The following is a 9,415-nucleotide window of genomic DNA, read 5'->3' as shown; positions in this document are numbered from 1 at the left end:
CATCAGGGAAGATCAAATCAGAATTACAATGAGATACAACTAACACACCTGCTTGGATGGTTAAGCTATAAAGAAGACTGGCAGCCTCAAGTGTCATCACGATGTAGACCAATGGAACTCACACATCGCTGATGAGAATATACAATGATTACAATTGCTTTGGAACATGCTTCCGCAGTTTCTTTATGAAGTCAATCAGAAACTTACTGCATGACCTGACAAGTGGACTCCCAGGTATTTACACAGGAGAAATGAAAATTCATAGGATGCTTATATTCACAAAACACATCCGCCCATATTCATGCAAATGCTCACAACAGCATTATTCATTGTAGCCTACCACTGGACACAACCCCACCAGCCATCAACATGTGAGGGGATAAACAATATGCAATATATGCAGACAATGAGATGATATTCTCAATAACAAGAAATCAAGTGCTGTTACGTGAACATGAATAAATCTCAGAAGTATCATGATGAACAGAAGGCAGACAAAAGGATACATATTATGTGATTCCCTTTGTACCCAATGTAGGAAGGAGGAGTCTAATCTATATTGATAGAATGCAGATCTTGAGGGCACCGGCAAGAGTTGAATAGAAAAAGCTCAGAGGGAACTTCTGGGGTGATGGAGGCATTGTGTATCATGATTGTGATTGTTGTTCCAAGGAGGCACACCAATTTATCAAAACTTACTGAATTGTATACTTAAAATGTTTTATTACTTACAAATTCTACCTCAGTAAAGCTGACCTAAAACAGATGAAACCCCATTAAACCATTCTTCTCACATCTTTGCTGATCAAATTATATATTTCTTTCTCATTGCTGGCTTAGCATGGTGTGTGTGGTCTAGCAGTTATGTCGTTCTATGTTTTCATAATTAATTGGTTTTATTTACATGCTCTCGTTTGGATGAAACACTTCTGGATTCTTTGAACCTTTTTATTAATTATTGTATCTCCATTGCCTATTATAGCAGCAGGCACGTAGTAAGTTCTCCATAAATGCTTGTTGAGTTGAATTGAGGTAAACCAGTTGTTTGTTGAGATATGCAATGTGGCAAGTCTGATTTCTAGCAGGCTGGCTGCGAGAGAGGTGAGTAGTCACATGGTCTAGGGTCAGGTCCACCAGCTCCTTTCATGTGGCTGTAGAATTTCCCCGGCTAGCAGCTGGAGATTTGGAGGGAGAGCTCCATGGGCAGCCAGAGAGAAAAGTTCAGTGGAATCTATAATGCGTCTGGATGGGAGCAGGGTGACGCTGTGGCCTGAAGATTTAGGGCAGAAAGGACCAGAGCTGACAAAGCAGAGGTTAGGACAGGGGATGAAAAGACCAACCAGGCATAATTGCAGAGCTTTGCAGCCATGATCACATGCTCCTTCGTGTCTCTGTCAGTAGTGTGCACAAGCAGGAGCTCTTACAAGCCCCATCAAGAGGGATATAGGTCGAGGAGCGGTGGAGAATCCTCCCGAAGCAGGCAAGCAGATTGTCCCAAGCTGATTCCAACTGAACAAAAATGTCAAAGCCAGGGCTGCTTGGCTGTCTAGGAGAAGCACAAAGGATCACACTCAGGGGCCTCGTTGTACTACTTACGTTTGTTGGGCCAACCCATGGGTCCTTACCAGAGGTAATGAGCAAGAAGAAAGCTAGGCATCAGTGATTGTCAGGATCGCTGTAAATTTGTTCCACCTTCTTAACCTCTGTGGCACAGAGAGCTGTGTTTATGACATTGATCCTGCATTTTGTTCCCTCTCAGGAGAGCCATGATAAGATAATGATACACATGTCAGCTGGCATGTGTGAAACTGGCAATCAGAGGATTAAACTTGGGAGTGTCTTTGGGAAATTCTCAAAATACTACCATGGGTTGTCTGAAGTCTGCCAAGCCTACCTCCTAAAGGCATTATCTTCCATCTGTCCCTTCTCTCCCAACCCCAAGCCAGTGCCACAGTGCAAGCCTTCAGCCTGGCGTTAGCTGCTGCAGAAGCCTCACCACTGACCTTCTAACTCTGAGTCATTGCTCTTTCGTCCACATTCACCTCATTCAGAGTGATGGATTCAAAACAAAAATGATTGAGGGACTCATCCCAGGTGGCCCTCTATTGTTCATGGGAAAAAGGTAGAACCTCTTAGGTTATGGGAACATTCTCAACATGGCACCATTGACCCCAAGAGCCTCACACTCTTACCTATGGTGTCCTCTCTCTCTCTCTCTCTTTCTCTCTCTTCCTTTCTCTCCTCTCCTTCTCTCTCTTTCTCTCTCAGTACAGCTTGCAGTTCATTCTCTGGGTACACTCAGTTCCCAAGTGCTGAGAGAGGAAGTGGGGATCATTACATCTTTTATCTTAACCCATTGGTTTTTGGAAGCCTGTGGGTGGCTTCCTTTGCATTAGTTTTGCATCTATGAACTATTTAACCTGATGGTGGACATGAAAATGTTGGCAAAGGAAGAGCCGAATAGAAATTCTAGCTGTTGGCAAGGAAGGTCCTGGAGCAGACCTTCGAGAGGGCAGGCATATGCCAGGTGCTTCTCTGTTCTAATAGCACCCTGTGCTCCCCTCTATCAGGGCACTTGTGAGCCATATTTTTGGTTTTTGCACGGTGGCAGCTACCTAGGCGACAATAAATATTTATCGATGTGTAATTCACAGACTCTCTACTGTGTGTCAGACCTTATATACTGATACCTCTGAGTCCGGTAACTTATCTGTTTTTACATTTTGAACACTCATCATGATGCCTGGCCTATAAGAAATGGTGGTCATTCATGCATTTAATAAATATGGATTAAATATACACAATACTACAAATTTCATATGAGGATGTGATTGGGTGGAGATTGACAGATTGGGTGGAGATATTTACTCCCTGGAGTCTCCCAAAGGATGAGGGGAGCCCTGCCTGCATTAGAATCACCTGAGCCCTCTACACAGGCAGATTCCCAATCAAAACATGCATCTGACAAAGGGTAGTGGAAGGGGAGGTGAGCGGGGAGATGGGGTGACTGAGTGATGGGCACTGAGGGGGGCATTTGATGGGATGAGTTATACTATATGTTGGCAAATTGAACTCCAATAAATATAAATATAAATATAAATATAAATATAAATATAAATATAAATATAAATATAAACATATATATATATATAAACATGCATATGAGGCTGCAGGGCATGCATTTTCAACAAAGATCTCAAGTGATACTTAACCATAGTAAGTTCAAGAAATTCTGATTGAATAGTGATAAAATCATATGGTATTAAGTAAGCATTTGATAAATAATTAATTGAAATAAAAATGTGAATTATATTTTGATATATTTCTGACTCTTAAACATATCTAAAAAGCGTCAGTGATCAGAGAGCCTATATTTCAGATCATTCATTTGATATCCCCTGGGTCATGGTGCTTTTATATGTCTTGTGTCTCTTCGGTGCACTTTGAGGGCAGATAATGTATTTTCTGTCTAACCATTTCTCTGTCTTACACTGGGAAGCACAGAATTAGGGACAGAATGAGCATTCAAGTAACTCTGAATGAGTACACGATCTAAAATGAAGCACTGAATTACACACACGGGGAGCACAAAAAGGGCCCATTTAGCCTTCCTTCTGCTACAACTTGGATAGATATCTTGGTTGTTGGCCATTTGTAGGAATACAGAAGTACCACTCTTGTAGCTTTCTGATCTTATGCCATCTTGATTAATATAGCTTATTCAACTTGACTCCTAACTAGTCAGATCTTTGGAGCTTCATGAGATTTTGCTTTTCTTATCAAAATATTCTTCCCAGGCTCCCAAGTCCACTGCTGCTCCGAGCCTGGTGTGGAGGCATTGAGCATAGCATTAGGGACCAGGCCCTGCGGCACATGTTTTCTCCATATGATGAACTTTTTGGATTTTTCCAAAGTCAAGAATCATCATGACTGTAAGGTGAACAACCAAGGCTGGGCTGATGCCTCTGCTTTTGTGGAGGTCTTTCTCTGATGCCATTTTGCAAATTCATTTCAGAAAATTTGGATGCCTCAGACTGAGGACTTGCCCTCTTCACTCAGTGAAAACTGCCTCTCTGTGGGAGGACCTTCAACTGTTATGTGCAAATACTGGTCCTTTGATCATGCCCCAAAACATATCCCTTGCTCTTATGTAAAATGTTTCATTCCCCCCTTCTCTATCGAGAACAATGAAAAATTAGCTACTTGGTGGAGAACTGTGTTAAGTGGATATTTCTAGTTTTATGTATTTTTTAAATTGAAAAAAAGATGTAGTAAAGAATGTTTTTCACTTCTTAAAGACTATTCAGTCTCTCGATATGCATGGTCTAAGAGATGCGGCTGACTTCCTAAGCAAACTTCTTCTTAGAAAGCTGGTCAAGCTGCTTAATATGACAGGGTGCATAGTTCTAAAGACTAATGTTTGTATTTTGACTCATTTATTTTTCTAGAAGCAGCATGTTACTGCTTTTCTTCTTCCCTCCTTCTCTCCTTTTCCTTCTTCTTCTTTCACCTTAAAGCAATTTCCCTATTCAGTAATATCATCCTGGCTTTAGTTAGTTCCCTACCAACATCTTTGAACAGAAATGTGAAAGCATTTTGTGTCAAAAGTATTTTTATAAGGTCTGTAGATACATCAACAAAATATGTGCACAACGAAATGTCACTGTTTATTTGGCTGCACATGTGACCTTTTACTGAGGCCTTTCTGAGCTAAGGTAATTAATGATTGTTTATAACAAATTCAACCCCATGGGAAATGGAAATCAAGAAATTAAAGAAATCAGGAAACAGTCCCTCATTGTAGAAGAGTTACCCTGAAGTTGGGTTAAGGAGTCCACAGGAAGTCAGCAGAACTAGTTACAACGATTCTGCAATGGGGCAAGCACGTCACGTCCTTTCTGCTGCTCTGTGCCTTTGCTAATGCTATTTATTCCCTCGGCCTGGGACTCTTGCCCCTTATTCCCTTACCCTGAGGTTCAGATCCTTTCAGACTCGACCCTCCTTCAGGGAACTTCCAGCACTTTGCACCACCTGTCCAGACAGCAGTGGTAGTTCTTTCCCTGGATTCACTCCCTGGTGTTCTGCTTTCTAATTCTCCATGCCACTCAGAGGTCTTGGTGCAAACAGGGGACACCTGAGTAGGTATCTGAAGCAGAGCTGGATCTTTGACACAGAAAAGAAATTTATTGGGAGGATTCGGTGCTACTTGAAGAATCAACAGGATATCTAGACAGAGGAGCAGTCTGCGAAAATGGGCAGCCAACAGTTGAGTCCTGGCCTCCAAGAACACAACTTGTTCTTATGTGTGTAGCCAAGCTCCCAGCATCCCACCACTTTCTACAGGGCGGAGACTCCACTGCTTTGGGACAGATTAAATCTGAGACCCACCGTTTACTGACCCAGTGTGCACACACAAGGGTCATTCACAGGGTCCCTCTACAGGGTCATTCACAGAAGGGACTAATGCCCCACCTTACAGAGTTTTTGTAAGAATAAATACTATTGAACAATATGGCCACTGTGGAAAGGCCTTGCTCGGGGTCTGGCATGTTCCAGGCAATCAATAAGTGCTCGTGTCTTCCCTCCAAAGCTCCTCAGTGCAAGAATGGCTCTGACACTGTGTAAGGGATGCTGGTCATACTGGGATTGCTCAGGATACGGAAAGCAGTGCAGATACCACTTTTTGTGCCCTGCTCTGTATACTGCGCCAGCAGTGATCCTGCCTTCATGGGCCCCACTGAAGATACACTTGGGGAGAAAAGAAGAAAGCACATGGCGAGCAGCTGGCCATTCCTGGCAGTTCCCTGGCTGCTGGGACTAACAGGTGCAATGCAGCCACAGAGCAACAGTAATGAAAGTAGAGGGTCATTTCTTTAGGTGAGAGAAGCCTCCCTCATTTGCCTGCCCTATCTCCAAGACGCAAATGATCCCTTCTTTAGAGGCCTTAGACTGAGGCCTTCCAGCTTGGAAACCTGGAGATGTCGCATGAAATCAGTCATGCATCTATGGATGAGGACTCTGTAAGAACTCAGTACCATCTGCCTGACTCATTTCATGACTAGAAGGGAGTCACTTTCAAACTAGTGGTGTTACTGTGCTTTGGATAAGCATTTCCTTTTCCCTTTCCCTTTCCCTTCCTTCCTTCCTTTTTTCCTTCTCTCCTTGAGTTCTTCTTTCCTCCCTCCCCCCTCCCTCTCTTCCTTCCTTCCTTCCTTCCTTCCTCCCTCCCTCCCTCCCTCCCTCCCTCCCCCCTCCCTCCCTTCCCCCTCCCTCCCTCCCTCCCTCCCTTCCTTCCTTCCTTCCTTCCTTCCTTCCTTCCTTCCTTCTTCCCTCCCTTCCTACCTGCCTTCCTTCCTTCCTGCCTACTTGCCTGCCTTCCTTCCTTCTTCCCTCCCTCCCTCCTTCTCTCCCTCCCTCCCTCCCTCCCTCTCTTCCTTCCTTCTTTCTTTCCTTCCTTCTTTCCTTCTTTCCTTCCTTCCTTCCTTCCTTCCTTCCTTCCTTCCTTCCTTCCTTCCTTCCTTCTTCCTTCCTTCCTTCCTTCCTTCCTTCCTTCCTTCCTTCCTTCCTTCTTCCTCCTTCCTGCCTTCCTTCCTTCCTTCCTTCTTCCTCTTGTTTTCCCTCCCTTCCTCTTACTCTCCCTCCTTCCTTTGTCCCTCTCTTCCTTCCTTACTGATACTTTCTCCATTCTGAAGTGTATCTCTTATTCAGTGTTGTTGATTTACAGTCACTAAACACGCCGTTGTTCATGACTGAGCCTGGTCTTTTACTATAAGAATTTTCAAAAATAAATTCCCCCATATTTATCAGTGATGAGGAAACAAGCCTCAGCTTCTAAGAGGGGTGCTCACCAATTTTGTTTCCATTTGCTCCTCCTTGTTTTCATTCCGAGGCCACAGCAATTTTCATCTCCTCCTGAGCACTCCCTATTGAAAAGCTAAGTGTTTCAAACAGAATGGGTAAGATTCAGTGCATTGCTCCACATCACAGCAAGTTAAGGACATACCATCTGACCATTAGCACCCCACTGGGCCTCAGAAGGACCGTTTTGCCTCGGCTGAATGTCATTTCAGCCAGTAACAATTATTTACTTCTGGAAAAAATTTGCTAAGGGACATGGAGCCAACTGGTGCTTCTGATTTCAAGGCCTGCTTGGTAATTCCTAAATTTCAGCTTGGGAAGGAAATTTGCAATTACCTCTCGAGAACATGCCATTTCACAGGAACAGTAATGGTGCTTCACTGTGAGAAGAGAGTGTGTTTTATTGTAAGATGCACCACCAGGTTCCTCATCAAGGAAATGGCTTTTCTCAGACTCAATTTACCTTGGATTGAGCAAAACGCCCAATTTTTTTAAATCTCAGCCTTTTTATCATGTAAAATTTATGCTAAATTTATAATTCTCTGATAGGCATGTAAGAAACTTAAACAAAGAACACAAATTTCCAGCCCTCCATAATGTCAACAATTCTTCCTGACACAACAGAAATTCTTTTTCCCCTGTAGCCTCACACCACTCTATCTATCCTTCTGTTATGGTGATTATCCCAACTTCACTGTATTGTATGAATTTGCAAGTGTGTGTGAGCTTTCCCACTGTCTGAAGGGTCTTTAGGGGACTGAGAGTGTGGGCTTCTACTTTTTTTTTTTTTTGTACACTGCCTTACTTCTAAGAGATAAAACTATATGTTACACGTAATTGATATATTAATTTTATATGGTTAATAGTATTGAATGAATTAATACAATTTTACTCTTAAATTATGAATTATATATGTGTGTATGCATGTGTATGTATATGCTTTATTTACTCCTAATAGTACTTTTCAATTCACTCTATTAGCCCCAAACGGAAATGGAGGCAATAGGCATATTAAGAATCACTAGAATGGATTCAGTCTTCCCTTTCCTTAATCTCATGTTTTGCTTAGATTCCTGTCATTTGGCACCTATGATTGATTTTAAACAGAACCCATAGATCAAGTTATTTTGTTGTTGTTGTTGTTGTTTTTAAAGATTTTATTTATTTATTCATGAGAGACATAGAGAGAGGCAGAGACACAAGCAGAGGGAGAGAAGCAGGCTCCATGCAGGGAGCCTGATGTGAGACTCGATCCTGGGTCTTCGGGATCTTGCCATGGGCTGAAGACAGATGCTCAACCCCTGAGCCACCCATGTGTCTTTTATTTATTTATTTATTTATTTATTTATTTATTTATTTATTTACTTTTATTTATTTAGATCAAGTTATTTTGTTTGGTTGGTTGGTTGATTTGATTCTGGTAAGGGAAATTGGCATTCTTGTAAGTTTCAGAGAAGGAATAAAAAATAATTTAATGTATTTGATATGCTCACCTTATGCTCCTTCCTTCCTTCCTTCCTTCTTTCCTTCCTTCCTTCCTTCCTTCCTTCCTTCCTTCCTTCCTTCCTTCCTTCCCTCTCTCTTTCCTTCCCTCCCTCCTTCATTCCCTCCTTCCTTCTTTCTTCCTCTTTTTTCCCCTCCCTTTCTCTTACTCTCCCTCCTTCCTTTGTCCCTCTCTTCCTTCGTTACTGATACTTTCTCCATTCTGAAATGTATCCCTTACTCAGTGTTGTTGTTGATTTACAGTCACTAAACATGCCATTTGAAATGTAGCCCAAATGTAGAAATGTAGAAATGTAGCCCAAATTATTCTTTATAGGACAGAGATTCATCCTCACCTTTCCACAAGTTCTGTCTGATGATCCCTTGAAGCAATTACACTGTGTTCAGAGTGCTCTCGAGGTCAACTCTGTTCACTCTTCTACGGTTTCTATGACGCTGTCTGGAAAACTACAGTAGGCTTCCCTTATCTCTGGTTTGGCTGTCCACAGTTTCGGCTACCCACAGCCAACGGCCATCCAGAAGCATCGCCATGTCAATGGTAGCCTCAGGCTATGTCACAATGCCTAAGTCACTCACCTTACTTCATCTCATCACATAGGCATTTTATCATCTCACTTCATCACAAGCGTGAGTCCAGGGGCGCCTGGGTGGCTCTCATAACTGAGTCAGTTATGCATCTGCCTTCAGCTCAGGTCATGATCCCAGGGCCCTAGGATCGAGCCGGGCGTCTGGCTCCCTACTCAGCAGAGAGCCTACTTCGCCCTTTGCCTCTGCTACTCCTCGGCCTGTGCTTTCTGTCAAATAAATAAATAAAATTATTTAAAAAGAAAAAAGAAGGGTGTGCGGTACAAGAATGTATTTTGAGATAGAAGAGGAAGATCATAGTCACATAGCTTTTATTACAGCATATTGCTATAACTGTTCTGGCTTATCTTTAGTTATTGTTGTTAATCTCTTATTGTGCCTAATTTATAAATTAAACTGTATCATAGGGGGATTTTTGGGTGGCTCAGCAGTTTAGCGCCACCTTCAGTCCAGGGCATGATTCTGGAGA

The 9,415-nt window shown here is 42.5% G+C and overlaps 1 long non-coding RNA gene across 2 annotated transcripts; it reads right to left on the bottom strand.

Moving 5' to 3' along the window:
* Positions 1–934: 934 nt before the first annotated feature.
* On the bottom strand, positions 935–8,900 carry LOC144281309 (uncharacterized). 2 transcript variants are annotated; one of them, XR_013349881.1, is made up of 5 exons: positions 8,697–8,900; positions 6,849–6,934; positions 4,969–5,163; positions 2,193–2,312; positions 935–1,546 (listed from the first exon to the last, which is right to left on the bottom strand). It is a non-coding gene; the product is annotated as an uncharacterized LOC144281309 (long non-coding RNA). The 2 variants fall into 2 exon arrangements; XR_013349880.1 differs by lacking the exon at positions 2,193–2,312 and having other exon boundaries at positions 8,697–8,896.
* Between the last annotated feature and the right edge of the window lie 515 nt (positions 8,901–9,415).

This window comes from Canis aureus, chromosome 12 (genome assembly GCF_053574225.1).
Source record: "Canis aureus isolate CA01 chromosome 12, VMU_Caureus_v.1.0, whole genome shotgun sequence".
In the NCBI taxonomy this organism is placed as follows: Eukaryota; Metazoa; Chordata; class Mammalia; order Carnivora; family Canidae; genus Canis; species Canis aureus.
The sequence above is the reverse complement of the archived record's forward strand: the minus strand, read 5'-3'. Positions and strand labels throughout refer to the sequence as shown.